This window comes from Taudactylus pleione, unplaced genomic scaffold (genome assembly GCF_031769625.1).
Source record: "Taudactylus pleione unplaced genomic scaffold, aTauple2 ptg000016l, whole genome shotgun sequence".
Lineage (NCBI taxonomy): Eukaryota > Metazoa > Chordata > Amphibia > Anura > Myobatrachidae > Taudactylus > Taudactylus pleione.
In genome coordinates this window covers 15,671,762-15,690,311 of record NW_028284418.1, presented here as the reverse complement: position 1 = coordinate 15,690,311, position 18,550 = coordinate 15,671,762, and the positions used below count along the sequence as shown (strand labels likewise).

The following is an 18,550-nucleotide window of genomic DNA, read 5'->3' as shown; positions in this document are numbered from 1 at the left end:
TATGAATTTCTCATCGATTTTATGTTTAATAATGAACTTTCATTTAACCTTTGCTGACATCTTTTCAATTACTACTTTAAAACAAAAAACCCTTTAATTGTGATGTTCTAGATCTGTGAGCTATCCAAATGATATGCACATGTGGTAGCATGGCCAAGCGGTCTAAGGCGCTGAATTAAGGCTCCAGTTTCTTCGGAGGCGTGGGTTCAAATCCCACTGCTGCCATATTTATTATACAAAGAGTAGGCCAGTTATTGATGTCAATGTGATTTTTTTTTTCCATTAGATAGGATATTACCCAGCTGAAATTGGTTGGTGAAAGATTCCTCTAGCTACTCAACAGTTCATCATTGTTACAAGAGACTTCCCAAATGTTTTAAAAATGTTATCTGCTAACAGTCAAGATGAGCCAAAATTAAGTTGGCATGAAGTAATTAGAAGTAATATCATAACTAATATTTAATTACTGAGTTGTCTTATCATACAATTAGAGATGGAAATGTTGGCAACGTGACTCATTGGTATAAATTGATGGATTTATATTCCGATATCTCTAACTTTTCTATCACTCTGGATTTTAATCTCACAGCTGTCTATTTTAGGCATTTGAATAATACTTCAAAGTTGTTTGGATACATCAGTTGCGCTAAATGAAGGAAATTTGAAGTCAAATATAATCATTACTTGTTAAATGTACCTGGCTTCTTTTGCATTTTATCTCAGCTTTTCCTGACTTTGGGTAAAGTTTTGAATGACATTCCAGATATGAGAGCTAAAATATTTTAAAGTGTACAGCAGGTTGTAGGATGACAGAGCTATTCAAGCCGTTGGAATCAAATCCCACTGCTGCCATATTTATTCTCCAAGGAGAAGATCCAGTGATATATATCAAAGTGGTTTCCTAAAGTAGATAAGGTATAAAAGAAGCTAAATTTGGTTGGTGGAAGCACACCTTAAGCTGTCACATGCAGTAGTTTAAAACAATTTATCATCAACTGATGATTGATCAGATATTAACCAACTGAAAAGGAGAAGATCCAGTGACTTATATCAAAGTGGTTTCCTAAAGTAGATAAGGTATAAAAGAAGCTACATTTGGTTGGTGGAAGCACACCTTAAGCTGTCACATGCAGTAGTTCAAAACAATTTATCATCAATTCATGATTGATCAGATATTAACCAACTGAAAAAGGATGGTGATAGTATCCTGCATTAGTCACCGAGTTCTAAACCGTTCATCATAGTTGCAACAGTCTTCTCAAACCTTTAAAATAATGATATCTGCTAACAGTAAAGATATTCAAATTTTAATTTTGCATGAATTAATTATGTGCCCTATCAGAACTAATATTTTACTACTTCATGCATCTCAATTTCTTTTGTTATTTCAATGAAAATAAACAAAATGCAATTAAAAAAAATATGAATTTCTCATCGATTTTATGTTTAATAATGAACTTTCTTTTAACCTTTGCTGACATCTTTTCAATTAATACTTTAAAACAAAAAAACCTTTAATTTTGATGTTCTAGATCTGTGAGCTATCCTAACGATAAGCACATGTGGTAGCATGGCCGAGGGGTGTAAGGCGCTGCATTAAGGCTCCAGTCTCTTCGGAGGCGTGGGTTCAAATCCCTCTGCTGCCATATTTATTATACAAAGAGTAGGCCAGTTATTGATGTCAAACTGATTCTTTTTTTCCATTAGAAAGGATATTACCCAGCTGAAATTTGTTGGTGGAAGATTCCTCTAGCTACTCAACAGTTCATCATTGTTACAAGAGACTTCCCAAATGTTTTAAAAATGTTATCTGCTAACAGTCAAGATGAGCCAAAATTAAGTTGGCATGAAGTAACTAGAAGTAATATCATCACTAATATTTAATTACTGAGTTGTCTTATCATACAATTAGAGATGGAAATGTTGGCAACGTGACTCATTGGTATAAATTGATGGATTTATATTCCGATTTCTCTAACTTTTCTATCACTCTGGATTTTAATCTCACAGCTGTCTATTTTAGGCATTTGAATAATACTTCAAAGTTGTTTGGATACATCAGTTGCGCTAAATGAAGGAAATTTGAAGTCAAATATAATCATTACTTGTTAAATGTACCTGGCTTCTTTTGCATTTTGTCTCAGCTTTTCCTGACTTTGGGTAAAGTTTTGAATGACATTCCAGATATGAGAGCTAAAATATTTTAAAGTGTACAGCAGGTTGTAGGATGACAGAGCTATTCAAGCCACTGGAATCAAATCCCACTGCTGCCATATTTATTCTCCAAGGAGAAGATCCAGTGATATATACCAAAGTGGTTTCCTAAAGTAGATAAGGTATAAAAGAAGCTAAATTTGGTTGGTGGAAGCACACCTTAAGCTGTCACATGCAGTAGTTTAAAACAATTTATCATCAACTGATGATTGATCAGATATTAACCAACTGAAAAGGAGAAGATCCAGTGACTTATATCAAAGTGGTTTCCTAAAGTATATAAGGTATGAAAGAAGCTACATTTGGTTGGTGGAAGCACACCTTAAGCTGTCACATGCAGTAGTTCAAAACAATTTATCATCAATTCATGATTGATCAGATATTAACCAACTGAAAAAGGATGGTGATAGTATCCTGCATTAGTCACCGAGTTCTAAACCGTTCATCATAGTTGCAACAGTCTTCTCAAACCTTTAAAATAATGATATCTGCTAACAGTAAAGATATTCAAATTTTACTTTTGCATGAAGTAATTATGTGCCCTATCAGAACTAATATTTTACTACTTCATGCATCTCAATTTCTTTTTATTATTTCAATGAAAATAAACAAAATGCAATTCAATAAAAAATATGAATTTCTCATCGATTTTATGTTTAATAATGAACTTTCTTTTAACCTTTGCTGACATCTTTTCAATTAATACTTTAAAACAAAAAACCCTTTAATTTTGATGTTCTAGATCTGTGAGCTATCCAAATGATATGCACATGTGGTAGCATGGCCAAGCGGTCTAAGGCGCTGGATTAAGGCTCCAGTCTCTTCGGAGGCGTGGGTTAAAATCCCACTGCTGCCATATTTATTATACAAAGAGTAGGCCAGTTATTGATGTCAATGTGATTTTTTTTTTCCATTAGATAGGATATTACCCAGCTGAAATTTGTTGGTGAAAGATTCCTCTAGCTACTCAACAGTTCATCATTGTTACAAGAGACTTCCCAAATGTTTTAAAAATGTTATCTGCTAACAGTCAAGATGAGCCAAAATTAAGTTGGCATGAAGTAATTAGAAGTAATATCATAACTAATATTTAATTACTGAGTTGTCTTATCATACAATTAGAGATGGAAATGTTGGCAACGTGACTCATTGGTATAAATTGATGGATTTATATTCCGATTTCTCTAACTTTTCTATCACTCTGGATTTTAATCTCACAGCTGTCTATTTTAGGCATTTGAATAATACTTCAAAGTTGTTTGGATACATCAGTTGCGCTAAATGAAGGAAATTTGAAGTCAAATATAATCATTACTTGTTAAATGTACCTGGCTTCTTTTGCATTTTATCTCAGCTTTTCCTGACTTTGGGTAAAGTTTTGAACGACATTCCAGATATGAGAGCTAAAATATTTTAAAGTGTACAGCAGGTTGTAGGATGACAGAGCTATTCAAGCCGTTGGAATCAAATCCCACTGCTGCCATATTTATTCTCCAAGGAGAAGATCCAGTGATATATATCAAAGTGGTTTCCTAAAGTAGATAAGGTATAAAAGAAGCTAAATTTGGTTGGTGGAAGCACACCTTAAGCTGTCACATGCAGTAGTTTAAAACAATTTATCATCAACTGATGATTGATCAGATATTAACCAACTGAAAAGGAGAAGATCCAGTGACTTACATCAAAGTGGTTTCCTAAAGTAGATAAGGTATAAAAGAAGCTACATTTGGTTGGTGGAAGCACACCTTAAGCTGTCACATGCAGTAGTTCAAAACAATTTATCATCAATTCATGATTGATCAGATATTAACCAACTGAAAAAGGATGGTGATAGTATCCTGCATTAGTCACCGAGTTCTAAACCGTTCATCATAGTTGCAACAGTCTTCTCAAACCTTTAAAATAATGATATCTGCTAACAGTAAAGATATTCAAATTTTAATTTTGCATGAATTAATTATGTGCCCTATCAGAACTAATATTTTACTACTTCATGCATCTCAATTTCTTTTGTTATTTCAATGAAAATAAACAAAATGCAATTCAATAAAAAATATGAATTTCTCATCGATTTTATGTTTAATAATGAACTTTCATTTAACCTTTGCTGACATCTTTTTAATTACTACTTTAAAACAAAAAACCCTTTAATTGTGATGTTCTAGATCTGTGAGCTATCCAAATGATATGCACATGTGGTAGCATGGCCAAGCGGTCTAAGGCGCTGAATTAAGGCTCCAGTCTCTTCGGAGGCGTGGGTTCAAATCCCACTGCTGCCATATTTTTTATACAAAGAGTAGGCCAGTTATTGATGTCAATGTGATTTTTTTTTTCCATTAGATAGGATATTACCCAGCTGAAATTTGTTGGTGAAAGATTCCTCTAGCTACTCAACAGTTCATCATTGTTACAAGAGACTTCCCAAATGTTTTAAAAATGTTATCTGCTAACAGTCAAGATGAGCCAAAATTAAGTTGGCATGAAGTAATTAGAAGTAATATCATAACTAATATTTAATTACTGAGTTGTCTTATCATACAATTAGAGATGGAAATGTTGGCAACGTGACTCATTGGTATAAATTGATGGATTTATATTCCGATTTCTCTAACTTTTCTATCACTCTGGATTTTAATCTCACAGCTGTCTATTTTAGGCATTTGAATAATACTTCAAAGTTGTTTGGATACATCAGTTGCGCTAAATGAAGGAAATTTGAAGTCAAATATAATCATTACTTGTTAAATGTACCTGGCTTCTTTTGCATTTTATCTCAGCTTTTCCTGACTTTGGGTAAAGTTTTGAATGACATTCCAGATATGAGAGCTAAAATATTTTAAAGTGTACAGCAGGTTGTAGGATGACAGAGCTATTCAAGCCGTTGGAATCAAATCCCACTGCTGCCATATTTATTCTCCAAGGAGAAGATCCAGTGATATATATCAAAGTGGTTTCCTAAAGTAGATAAGGTATAAAAGAAGCTAAATTTGGTTGGTGGAAGCACACCTTAAGCTGTCACATGCAGTAGTTTAAAACAATTTATCATCAACTGATGATTGATCAGATATTAACCAACTGAAAAGGAGAAGATCCAGTGACTTATATCAAAGTGGTTTCCTAAAGTAGATAAGGTATAAAAGAAGCTACATTTGGTTGGTGGAAGCACACCTTAAGCTGTCACATGCAGTAGTTCAAAACAATTTATCATCAATTCATGATTGATCAGATATTAACCAACTGAAAAAGGATGGTGATAGTATCCTGCATTAGTCACCGAGTTCTAAACCGTTCATCATAGTTGCAACAGTCTTCTCAAACCTTTAAAATAATGATATCTGCTAACAGTAAAGATATTCAAATTTTAATTTTGCATGAATTAATTATGTGCCCTATCAGAACTAATATTTTACTACTTCATGCATCTCAATTTCTTTTGTTATTTCAATGAAAATAAACAAAATGCAATTAAAAAAAAATATGAATTTCTCATCGATTTTATGTTTAATAATGAACTTTCTTTTAACCTTTGCTGACATCTTTTCAATTAATACTTTAAAACAAAAAACCCTTTCATTTTGATGTTCTAGATCTGTGAGCTATCCAAATGATATGCACATGTGGTAGCATGGCCAAGCGGTCTAAGGCGCTGGATTAAGGCTCCAGTCTCTTCGGAGGCGTGGGTTCAAATCCCACTGCTGCCATATTTATTATACAAAGAGTAAGCCAGTTATTGATGTCAATGTGATTTTTTTTTTCCATTAGATAGGATATTACCCAGCTGAAATTTGTTGGTGAAAGATTCCTCTAGCTACTCAACAGTTCATCATTGATACAAGAGACTTCCCAAATGTTTTAAAAATATTATCTGCTAACAGTCAAGATGAGCCAAAATTAAGTTGGCATGAAGTAATTAGAAGTAATATCATAACTAATATTTAATTACTGAGTTGTCTTATCATACAATTAGAGATGGAAATGTTGGCAACGTGACTCATTGGTATAAATTGATGGATTTATATTCCGATTTCTCTAACTTTTCTATCACTCTGGATTTTAATCTCACAGCTGTCTATTTTAGGCATTTGAATAATACTTCAAAGTTGTTTGGATACATCAGTTGCGCTAAATGAAGGAAATTTGAAGTCAAATATAATCATTACTTGTTAAATGTACCTGGCTTCTTTTGCATTTTATCTCAGCTTTTCCTGACTTTTGGTAAAGTTTTGAATGACATTCCAGATATGAGAGCTAAAATATTTTAAAGTGTACAGCAGGTTGTAGGATGACAGAGCTATTCAAGCCGTTGGAATCAAATCCCACTGCTGCCATATTTATTCTCCAAAGAGAAGATCCAGTGATATATATCAAAGTGGTTTCCTAAAGTAGATAAGGTATAAAAGAAGCTAAATTTGGTTGGTGGAAGCAGACCTTAAGCTGTCACATGCAGTAGTTTAAAACAATTTATCATCAACTGATGATTGATCAGATATTAACCAACTGAAAAGGAGAAGATCCAGTGACTTATATCAAAGTGGTTTCCTAAAGTAGATAAGGTATAAAAGAAGCTACATTTGGTTGGTGGAAGCACACCTTAAGCTGTCACATGCAGTAGTTCAAAACAATTTATCATCAATTCATGATTGATCAGATATTAACCAACTGAAAAAGGATGGTGATAGTATCCTGCATTAGTCACCGAGTTCTAAACCGTTCATCATAGTTGCAACAGTCTTCTCAAACCTTTAAAATAATGATATCTGCTAACAGTAAAGATATTCATATTTTAATTTTGCATGAATTAATTATGTGCCCTATCAGAACTAATATTTTACTACTTCATGCATCTCAATTTCTTTTGTTATTTCAATGAAAATAAACAAAATGCAATTCAAAAAAAATATGAATTTCTCATCGATTTTATGTTTAATAATGAACTTTCTTTTAACCTTTGCTGACATCTTTTCAATTAATACTTTAAAACAAAAAAACCTTTAATTTTGATGTTCTAGATCTGTGAGCTATCCTAACGATAAGCACATGTGGTAGCATGGCCGAGGGGTGTAAGGCGCTGGATTAAGGCTCCAGTCTCTTCGGAGGCGTGGGTTCAAATCCCTCTGCTGCCATATTTATTATACAAAGAGTAGGCCAGTTATTGATGTCAAACTGATTCTTTTTTTCCATTAGAAAGGATATTACCCAGCTGAAATTTGTTGGTGGAAGATTCCTCTAGCTACTCAACAGTTCATCATTGTTACAAGAGACTTCCCAAATGTTTTAAAAATGTTATCTGCTAACAGTCAAGATGAGCCAAAATTAAGTTGGCATGAAGTAACTAGAAGTAATATCATCACTAATATTTAATTACTGAGTTGTCTTATCATACAATTAGAGATGGAAATGTTGGCAACGTGACTCATTGGTATAAATTGATGGATTTATATTCCGATTTCTCTAACTTTTCTATCACTCTGGATTTTAATCTCACAGCTGTCTATTTTAGGCATTTGAATAATTCTTCAAAGTTGTTTGGATACATCAGTTGCGCTAAATGAAGGAAATTTGAAGTCAAATATAATCATTACTTGTTAAATGTACCTGGCTTCTTTTGCATTTTGTCTCAGCTTTTCCTGACTTTGGGTAAAGTTTTGAATGACATTCCAGATATGAGAGCTAAAATATTTTAAAGTGTACAGCAGGTTGTAGGATGACAGAGCTATTCAAGCCACTGGAATCAAATCCCACTGCTGCCATATTTATTCTCCAAGGAGAAGATCCAGTGATATATACCAAAGTGGTTTCCTAAAGTAGATAAGGTATAAAAGAAGCTAAATTTGGTTGGTGGAAGCACACCTTAAGCTGTCACATGCAGTAGTTTAAAACAATTTATCATCAACTGATGATTGATCAGATATTAACCAACTGAAAAGGAGAAGATCCAGTGACTTATATCAAAGTGGTTTCCTAAAGTATATAAGGTATGAAAGAAGCTACATTTGGTTGGTGGAAGCACACCTTAAGCTGTCACATGCAGTAGTTCAAAACAATTTATCATCAATTCATGATTGATCAGATATTAACCAACTGAAAAAGGATGGTGATAGTATCCTGCATTAGTCACCGAGTTCTAAACCGTTCATCATAGTTGCAACAGTCTTCTCAAACCTTTAAAATAATGATATCTGCTAACAGTAAAGATATTCAAATTTTACTTTTGCATGAAGTAATTATGTGCCCTATCAGAACTAATATTTTACTACTTCATGCATCTCAATTTCTTTTTATTATTTCAATGAAAATAAACAAAATGCAATTCAATAAAAAATATGAATTTCTCATCGATTTTATGTTTAATAATGAACTTTCTTTTAACCTTTGCTGACATCTTTTCAATTAATACTTTAAAACAAAAAACCCTTTAATTTTGATGTTCTAGATCTGTGAGCTATCCAAATGATATGCACATGTGGTAGCATGGCCAAGCGGTCTAAGGCGCTGGATTAAGGCTCCAGTCTCTTCGGAGGCGTGGGTTAAAATCCCACTGCTGCCATATTTATTATACAAAGAGTAGGCCAGTTATTGATGTCAATGTGATTTTTTTTTTCCATTAGATAGGATATTACCCAGCTGAAATTTGTTGGTGAAAGATTCCTCTAGCTACTCAACAGTTCATCATTGTTACAAGAGACTTCCCAAATGTTTTAAAAATGTTATCTGCTAACAGTCAAGATGAGCCAAAATTAAGTTGGCATGAAGTAATTAGAAGTAATATCATAACTAATATTTAATTACTGAGTTGTCTTATCATACAATTAGAGATGGAAATGTTGGCAACGTGACTCATTGGTATAAATTGATGGATTTATATTCCGATTTCTCTAACTTTTCTATCACTCTGGATTTTAATCTCACAGCTGTCTATTTTAGGCATTTGAATAATACTTCAAAGTTGTTTGGATACATCAGTTGCGCTAAATGAAGGAAATTTGAAGTCAAATATAATCATTACTTGTTAAATGTACCTGGCTTCTTTTGCATTTTATCTCAGCTTTTCCTGACTTTTGGTAAAGTTTTGAATGACATTCCAGATATGAGAGCTAAAATATTTTAAAGTGTACAGCAGGTTGTAGGATGACAGAGCTATTCAAGCCGTTGGAATCAAATCCCACTGCTGCCATATTTATTCTCCAAAGAGAAGATCCAGTGATATATATCAAAGTGGTTTCCTAAAGTAGATAAGGTATAAAAGAAGCTAAATTTGGTTGGTGGAAGCAGACCTTAAGCTGTCACATGCAGTAGTTTAAAACAATTTATCATCAACTGATGATTGATCAGATATTAACCAACTGAAAAGGAGAAGATCCAGTGACTTATATCAAAGTGGTTTCCTAAAGTAGATAAGGTATAAAAGAAGCTACATTTGGTTGGTGGAAGCACACCTTAAGCTGTCACATGCAGTAGTTCAAAACAATTTATCATCAATTCATGATTGATCAGATATTAACCAACTGAAAAAGGATGGTGATAGTATCCTGCATTAGTCACCGAGTTCTAAACCGTTCATCATAGTTGCAACAGTCTTCTCAAACCTTTAAAATAATGATATCTGCTAACAGTAAAGATATTCATATTTTAATTTTGCATGAATTAATTATGTGCCCTATCAGAACTAATATTTTACTACTTCATGCATCTCAATTTCTTTTGTTATTTCAATGAAAATAAACAAAATGCAATTCAAAAAAAATATGAATTTCTCATCGATTTTATGTTTAATAATGAACTTTCTTTTAACCTTTGCTGACATCTTTTCAATTAATACTTTAAAACAAAAAAACCTTTAATTTTGATGTTCTAGATCTGTGAGCTATCCTAACGATAAGCACATGTGGTAGCATGGCCGAGGGGTGTAAGGCGCTGGATTAAGGCTCCAGTCTCTTCGGAGGCGTGGGTTCAAATCCCTCTGCTGCCATATTTATTATACAAAGAGTAGGCCAGTTATTGATGTCAAACTGATTCTTTTTTTCCATTAGAAAGGATATTACCCAGCTGAAATTTGTTGGTGGAAGATTCCTCTAGCTACTCAACAGTTCATCATTGTTACAAGAGACTTCCCAAATGTTTTAAAAATGTTATCTGCTAACAGTCAAGATGAGCCAAAATTAAGTTGGCATGAAGTAACTAGAAGTAATATCATCACTAATATTTAATTACTGAGTTGTCTTATCATACAATTAGAGATGGAAATGTTGGCAACGTGACTCATTGGTATAAATTGATGGATTTATATTCCGATTTCTCTAACTTTTCTATCACTCTGGATTTTAATCTCACAGCTGTCTATTTTAGGCATTTGAATAATTCTTCAAAGTTGTTTGGATACATCAGTTGCGCTAAATGAAGGAAATTTGAAGTCAAATATAATCATTACTTGTTAAATGTACCTGGCTTCTTTTGCATTTTGTCTCAGCTTTTCCTGACTTTGGGTAAAGTTTTGAATGACATTCCAGATATGAGAGCTAAAATATTTTAAAGTGTACAGCAGGTTGTAGGATGACAGAGCTATTCAAGCCACTGGAATCAAATCCCACTGCTGCCATATTTATTCTCCAAGGAGAAGATCCAGTGATATATACCAAAGTGGTTTCCTAAAGTAGATAAGGTATAAAAGAAGCTAAATTTGGTTGGTGGAAGCACACCTTAAGCTGTCACATGCAGTAGTTTAAAACAATTTATCATCAACTGATGATTGATCAGATATTAACCAACTGAAAAGGAGAAGATCCAGTGACTTATATCAAAGTGGTTTCCTAAAGTATATAAGGTATGAAAGAAGCTACATTTGGTTGGTGGAAGCACACCTTAAGCTGTCACATGCAGTAGTTCAAAACAATTTATCATCAATTCATGATTGATCAGATATTAACCAACTGAAAAAGGATGGTGATAGTATCCTGCATTAGTCACCGAGTTCTAAACCGTTCATCATAGTTGCAACAGTCTTCTCAAACCTTTAAAATAATGATATCTGCTAACAGTAAAGATATTCAAATTTTACTTTTGCATGAAGTAATTATGTGCCCTATCAGAACTAATATTTTACTACTTCATGCATCTCAATTTCTTTTTATTATTTCAATGAAAATAAACAAAATGCAATTCAATAAAAAATATGAATTTCTCATCGATTTTATGTTTAATAATGAACTTTCTTTTAACCTTTGCTGACATCTTTTCAATTAATACTTTAAAACAAAAAACCCTTTAATTTTGATGTTCTAGATCTGTGAGCTATCCAAATGATATGCACATGTGGTAGCATGGCCAAGCGGTCTAAGGCGCTGGATTAAGGCTCCAGTCTCTTCGGAGGCGTGGGTTAAAATCCCACTGCTGCCATATTTATTATACAAAGAGTAGGCCAGTTATTGATGTCAATGTGATTTTTTTTTTCCATTAGATAGGATATTACCCAGCTGAAATTTGTTGGTGAAAGATTCCTCTAGCTACTCAACAGTTCATCATTGTTACAAGAGACTTCCCAAATGTTTTAAAAATGTTATCTGCTAACAGTCAAGATGAGCCAAAATTAAGTTGGCATGAAGTAATTAGAAGTAATATCATAACTAATATTTAATTACTGAGTTGTCTTATCATACAATTAGAGATGGAAATGTTGGCAACGTGACTCATTGGTATAAATTGATGGATTTATATTCCGATTTCTCTAACTTTTCTATCACTCTGGATTTTAATCTCACAGCTGTCTATTTTAGGCATTTGAATAATACTTCAAAGTTGTTTGGATACATCAGTTGCGCTAAATGAAGGAAATTTGAAGTCAAATATAATCATTACTTGTTAAATGTACCTGGCTTCTTTTGCATTTTATCTCAGCTTTTCCTGACTTTGGGTAAAGTTTTGAATGACATTCCAGATATGAGAGCTAAAATATTTTAAAGTGTACAGCAGGTTGTAGGATGACAGAGCTATTCAAGCCGTTGGAATCAAATCCCACTGCTGCCATATTTATTCTCCAAGGAGAAGATCCAGTGATATATATCAAAGTGGTTTCCTAAAGTAGATAAGGTATAAAAGAAGCTAAATTTGGTTGGTGGAAGCACACCTTAAGCTGTCACATGCAGTAGTTTAAAACAATTTATCATCAACTGATGATTGATCAGATATTAACCAACTGAAAAGGAGAAGATCCAGTGACTTATATCAAAGTGGTTTCCTAAAGTAGATAAGGTATAAAAGAAGCTACATTTGGTTGGTGGAAGCACACCTTAAGCTGTCACATGCAGTAGTTCAAAACAATTTATCATCAATTCATGATTGATCAGATATTAACCAACTGAAAAAGGATGGTGATAGTATCCTGCATTAGTCACCGAGTTCTAAACCGTTCATCATAGTTGCAACAGTCTTCTCAAACCTTTAAAATAATGATATCTGCTAACAGTAAAGATATTCAAATTTTAATTTTGCATGAATTAATTATGTGCCCTATCAGAACTAATATTTTACTACTTCATGCATCTCAATTTCTTTTGTTATTTCAATGAAAATAAACAAAATGCAATTAAAAAAAAATATGAATTTCTCATCGATTTTATGTTTAATAATGAACTTTCTTTTAACCTTTGCTGACATCTTTTCAATTAATACTTTAAAACAAAAAACCCTTTCATTTTGATGTTCTAGATCTGTGAGCTATCCAAATGATATGCACATGTGGTAGCATGGCCAAGCGGTCTAAGGCGCTGGATTAAGGCTCCAGTCTCTTCGGAGGCGTGGGTTCAAATCCCACTGCTGCCATATTTATTATACAAAGAGTAAGCCAGTTATTGATGTCAATGTGATTTTTTTTTTCCATTAGATAGGATATTACCCAGCTGAAATTTGTTGGTGAAAGATTCCTCTAGCTACTCAACAGTTCATCATTGATACAAGAGACTTCCCAAATGTTTTTTTAAAATGTAATCTGCTAACAGTCAAGATGAGCCAAAATTAAGTTGGCATGAAGTAATTAGAAGTAATATCATAACTAATATTTAATTACTGAGTTGTCTTATCATACAATTAGAGATGGAAATGTTGGCAACGTGACTCATTGGTATAAATTGATGGATTTATATTCCGATTTCTCTAACTTTTCTATCACTCTGGATTTTAATCTCACAGCTGTCTATTTTAGGCATTTGAATAATACTTCAAAGTTGTTTGGATACATCAGTTGCGCTAAATGAAGGAAATTTGAAGTCAAATATAATCATTACTTGTTAAATGTACCTGGCTTCTTTTGCATTTTATCTCAGCTTTTCCTGACTTTGGGTAAAGTTTTGAATGACATTCCAGATATGAGAGCTAAAATATTTTAAAGTGTACAGCAGGTTGTAGGATGACAGAGCTATTCAAGCCGTTGGAATCAAATCCCACTGCTGCCATATTTATTCTCCAAAGAGAAGATCCAGTGATATATATCAAAGTGGTTTCCTAAAGTAGATAAGGTATAAAAGAAGCTAAATTTGGTTGGTGGAAGCAGACCTTAAGCTGTCACATGCAGTAGTTTAAAACAATTTATCATCAACTGATGATTGATCAGATATTAACCAACTGAAAAGGAGAAGATCCAGTGACTTATATCAAAGTGGTTTCCTAAAGTAGATAAGGTATAAAAGAAGCTACATTTGGTTGGTGGAAGCACACCTTAAGCTGTCACATGCAGTAGTTCAAAACAATTTATCATCAATTCATGATTGATCAGATATTAACCAACTGAAAAAGGATGGTGATAGTATCCTGCATTAGTCACCGAGTTCTAAACCGTTCATCATTGTTGCAACAGTCTTCTCAAACCTTTAAAATAATGATATCTGCTAACAGTAAAGATATTCAAATTTTAATTTTGCATGAATTAATTATGTGCCCTATCAGAACTAATATTTTACTACTTCATGCATCTCAATTTCTTTTGTTATTTCAATGAAAATAAACAAAATGCAATTCAAAAAAAATATGAATTTCTCATCGATTTTATGTTTAATAATGAACTTTCTTTTAACCTTTGCTGACATCTTTTCAATTAATACTTTAAAACAAAAAAACCTTTAATTTTGATGTTCTAGATCTGTGAGCTATCCTAACGATAAGCACATGTGGTAGCATGGCCGAGGGGTGTAAGGCGCTGGATTAAGGCTCCAGTCTCTTCGGAGGCGTGGGTTCAAATCCCTCTGCTGCCATATTTATTATACAAAGAGTAGGCCAGTTATTGACGTCAAACTGATTCTTTTTTTCCATTAGAAAGGATATTACCCAGCTGAAATTTGTTGGTGGAAGATTCCTCTAGCTACTCAACAGTTCATTATTGTTACAAGAGACTTCCCAAATGTTTTAAAAATGTTATCTGCTAACAGTCAAGATGAGCCAAAATTAAGTTGGCATGAAGTAACTAGAAGTAATATCATCACTAATATTTAATTACTGAGTTGTCTTATCATACAATTAGAGATGGAAATGTTGGCAACGTGACTCATTGGTATAAATTGATGGATTTATATTCCGATTTCTCTAACTTTTCTATCACTCTGGATTTTAATCTCACAGCTGTCTATTTTAGGCATTTGAATAATACTTCAAAGTTGTTTGGATACATCAGTTGCGCTAAATGAAGGAAATTTGAAGTCAAATATAATCATTACTTGTTAAATGTACCTGGCTTCTTTTGCATTTTGTCTCAGCTTTTCCTGACTTTGGGTAAAGTTTTGAATGACATTCCAGATATGAGAGCTAAAATATTTTAAAGTGTACAGCAGGTTGTAGGATGACAGAGCTATTCAAGCCACTGGAATCAAATCCCACTGCTGCCATATTTATTCTCCAAGGAGAAGATCCAGTGATATATACCAAAGTGGTTTCCTAAAGTAGATAAGGTATAAAAGAAGCTAAATTTGGTTGGTGGAAGCACACCTTAAGCTGTCACATGCAGTAGTTTAAAACAATTTATCATCAACTGATGATTGATCAGATATTAACCAACTGAAAAGGAGAAGATCCAGTGACTTATATCAAAGTGGTTTCCTAAAGTATATAAGGTATGAAAGAAGCTACATTTGGTTGGTGGAAGCACACCTTAAGCTGTCACATGCAGTAGTTCAAAACAATTTATCATCAATTCATGATTGATCAGATATTAACCAACTGAAAAAGGATGGTGATAGTATCCTGCATTAGTCACCGAGTTCTAAACCGTTCATCATAGTTGCAACAGTCTTCTCAAACCTTTAAAATAATGATATCTGCTAACAGTAAAGATATTCAAATTTTACTTTTGCATGAAGTAATTATGTGCCCTATCAGAACTAATATTTTACTACTTCATGCATCTCAATTTCTTTTTATTATTTCAATGAAAATAAACAAAATGCAATTCAATAAAAAATATGAATTTCTCATCGATTTTATGTTTAATAATGAACTTTCTTTTAACCTTTGCTGACATCTTTTCAATTAATACTTTAAAACAAAAAACCCTTTAATTTTGATGTTCTAGATCTGTGAGCTATCCAAATGATATGCACATGTGGTAGCATGGCCAAGCGGTCTAAGGCGCTGGATTAAGGCTCCAGTCTCTTCGGAGGCGTGGGTTAAAATCCCACTGCTGCCATATTTATTATACAAAGAGTAGGCCAGTTATTGATGTCAATGTGATTTTTTTTTTTCATTAGATAGGATATTACCCAGCTGAAATTTGTTGGTGAAAGATTCCTCTAGCTACTCAACAGTTCATCATTGTTACAAGAGACTTCCCAAATGTTTTAAAAATGTTATCTGCTAACAGTCAAGATGAGCCAAAATTAAGTTGGCATGAAGTAATTAGAAGTAATATCATAACTAATATTTAATTACTGAGTTGTCTTATCATACAATTAGAGATGGAAATGTTGGCAACGTGACTCATTGGTATAAATTGATGGATTTATATTCCGATTTCTCTAACTTTTCTATCACTCTGGATTTTAATCTCACAGCTGTCTATTTTAGGCATTTGAATAATACTTCAAAGTTGTTTGGATACATCAGTTGCGCTAAATGAAGGAAATTTGAAGTCAAATATAATCATTACTTGTTAAATGTACCTGGCTTCTTTTGCATTTTATCTCAGCTTTTCCTGACTTTGGGTAAAGTTTTGAATGACATTCCAGATATGAGAGCTAAAATATTTTAAAGTGTACAGCAGGTTGTAGGATGACAGAGCTATTCAAGCCGTTGGAATCAAATCCCACTGCTGCCATATTTATTCTCCAAGGAGAAGATCCAGTGATATATATCAAAGTGGTTTCCTAAAGTAGATAAGGTATAAAAGAAGCTAAATTTGGTTGGTGGAAGCACACCTTAAGCTGTCACATGCAGTAGTTTAAAACAATTTATCATCAACTGATGATTGATCAGATATTAACCAACTGAAAAGGAGAAGATCCAGTGACTTATATCAAAGTGGTTTCCTAAAGTAGATAAGGTATTATAGAAGCTACATTTGGTTGGTGGAAGCACACCTTAAGCTGTCACATGCAGTAGTTCAAAACAATTTATCATCAATTCATGATTGATCAGATATTAACCAACTGAAAAAGGATGGTGATAGTATCCTGCATTAGTCACCGAGTTCTAAACCGTTCATCATAGTTGCAACAGTCTTCTCAAACCTTTAAAATAATGATATCTGCTAACAGTAAAGATATTCAAATTTTAATTTTGCATGAATTAATTATGTGCCCTATCAGAACTAATATTTTACTACTTCATGCATCTCAATTTCTTTTGTTATTTCAATGAAAATAAACAAAATGCAATTCAATAAAAAATATGAATTTCTCATCGATTTTATGTTTAATAATGAACTTTCATTTAACCTTTGCTGACATCTTTTCAATTACTACTTTAAAACAAAAAACCCTTTAATTGTGATGTTCTAGATCTGTGAGCTATCCAAATGATATGCACATGTGGTAGCATGGCCAAGCGGTCTAAGGCGCTGAATTAAGGCTCCAGTTTCTTCGGAGGCGTGGGTTCAAATCCCACTGCTGCCATATTTATTATACAAAGAGTAGGCCAGTTATTGATGTCAATGTGATTTTTTTTTTCCATTAGATAGGATATTACCCAGCTGAAATTGGTTGGTGAAAGATTCCTCTAGCTACTCAACAGTTCATCATTGTTACAAGAGACTTCCCAAATGTTTTAAAAATGTTATCTGCTAACAGTCAAGATGAGCCAAAATTAAGTTGGCATGAAGTAATTAGAAGTAATATCATAACTAATATTTAATTACTGAGTTGTCTTATCATACAATTAGAGATGGAAATGTTGGCAACGTGACTCATTGGTATAAATTGATGGATTTATATTCCGATTTCTCTAACTTTTCTATCACTCTGGATTTTAATCTCACAGCTGTCTATTTTAGGCATTTGAATAATACTTCAAAGTTGTTTGGATACATCAGTTGCGCTAAATGAAGGAAATTTGAAGTCAAATATAATCATTACTTGTTAAATGTACCTGGCTTCTTTTGCATTTTATCTCAGCTTTTCCTGACTTTGGGTAAAGTTTTGAATGACATTCCAGATATGAGAGCTAAAATATTTTAAAGTGTACAGCAGGTTGTAGGATGACAGAGCTATTCAAGCCGTTGGAATCAAATCCCACTGCTGCCATATTTATTCTCCAAGGAGAAGATCCAGTGATATATATCAAAGTGGTTTCCTAAAGTAGATAAGGTATAAAAGAAGCTAAATTTGGTTGGTGGAAGCACACCTTAAGCTGTCACATGCAGTAGTTTAAAACAATTTATCATCAACTGATGATTGATCAGATATTAACCAACTGAAAAGGAGAAGATCCAGTGACTTATATCAAAGTGGTTTCCTAAAGTAGATAAGGTATAAAAGAAGCTACATTTGGTTGGTGGAAGCACACCTTAAGCTGTCACATGCAGTAGTTCAAAACAATTTATCATCAATTCATGATTGATCAGATATTAACCAACTGAAAAAGGATGGTGATAGTATCCTGCATTAGTCACCGAGTTCTAAACCGTTCATCATAGTTGCAACAGTCTTCTCAAACCTTTAAAATAATGATATCTGCTAACAGTAAAGATATTCAAATTTTAATTTTGCATGAATTAATTATGTGCCCTATCAGAACTAATATTTTACTACTTCATGCATCTCAATTTCTTTTGTTATTTAAATGAAAATAAACAAAATGCAATTAAAAAAAAATATGAATTTCTCATCGATTTTATGTTTAATAATGAACTTTCTTTTAACCTTTG

The 18,550-nt window shown here is 33.0% G+C and overlaps 10 non-coding genes across 10 annotated transcripts; all 10 read left to right on the top strand.

The window, feature by feature from the left end:
- The first annotated feature begins 2,988 nt into the window (after nucleotides 1–2,988).
- On the top strand, nucleotides 2,989–3,070 carry TRNAL-AAG (transfer RNA leucine (anticodon AAG)). The gene has a single exon. It is a non-coding gene; the product is annotated as a tRNA-Leu (tRNA).
- Nucleotides 3,071–4,411: 1,341 nt separating this feature from the next.
- TRNAL-AAG (transfer RNA leucine (anticodon AAG)) lies at nucleotides 4,412–4,493 on the top strand. The gene has a single exon. It is a non-coding gene; the product is annotated as a tRNA-Leu (tRNA).
- Nucleotides 4,494–5,833: 1,340 nt separating this feature from the next.
- TRNAL-AAG (transfer RNA leucine (anticodon AAG)) lies at nucleotides 5,834–5,915 on the top strand. Its single transcript has one exon. It is a non-coding gene; the product is annotated as a tRNA-Leu (tRNA).
- A 1,340-nt stretch (nucleotides 5,916–7,255) lies between these two features.
- Nucleotides 7,256–7,337, top strand: TRNAL-AAG (transfer RNA leucine (anticodon AAG)). The gene has a single exon. It is a non-coding gene; the product is annotated as a tRNA-Leu (tRNA).
- A 1,342-nt stretch (nucleotides 7,338–8,679) lies between these two features.
- Nucleotides 8,680–8,761, top strand: TRNAL-AAG (transfer RNA leucine (anticodon AAG)). Its single transcript has one exon. It is a non-coding gene; the product is annotated as a tRNA-Leu (tRNA).
- Nucleotides 8,762–10,101: 1,340 nt separating this feature from the next.
- On the top strand, nucleotides 10,102–10,183 carry TRNAL-AAG (transfer RNA leucine (anticodon AAG)). The gene has a single exon. It is a non-coding gene; the product is annotated as a tRNA-Leu (tRNA).
- Nucleotides 10,184–11,525: 1,342 nt separating this feature from the next.
- On the top strand, nucleotides 11,526–11,607 carry TRNAL-AAG (transfer RNA leucine (anticodon AAG)). Its single transcript has one exon. It is a non-coding gene; the product is annotated as a tRNA-Leu (tRNA).
- Nucleotides 11,608–12,947: 1,340 nt separating this feature from the next.
- TRNAL-AAG (transfer RNA leucine (anticodon AAG)) lies at nucleotides 12,948–13,029 on the top strand. The gene has a single exon. It is a non-coding gene; the product is annotated as a tRNA-Leu (tRNA).
- Nucleotides 13,030–14,371: 1,342 nt separating this feature from the next.
- Nucleotides 14,372–14,453, top strand: TRNAL-AAG (transfer RNA leucine (anticodon AAG)). The gene has a single exon. It is a non-coding gene; the product is annotated as a tRNA-Leu (tRNA).
- A 1,342-nt stretch (nucleotides 14,454–15,795) lies between these two features.
- TRNAL-AAG (transfer RNA leucine (anticodon AAG)) lies at nucleotides 15,796–15,877 on the top strand. Its single transcript has one exon. It is a non-coding gene; the product is annotated as a tRNA-Leu (tRNA).
- The last annotated feature ends 2,673 nt before the right edge of the window (nucleotides 15,878–18,550 follow it).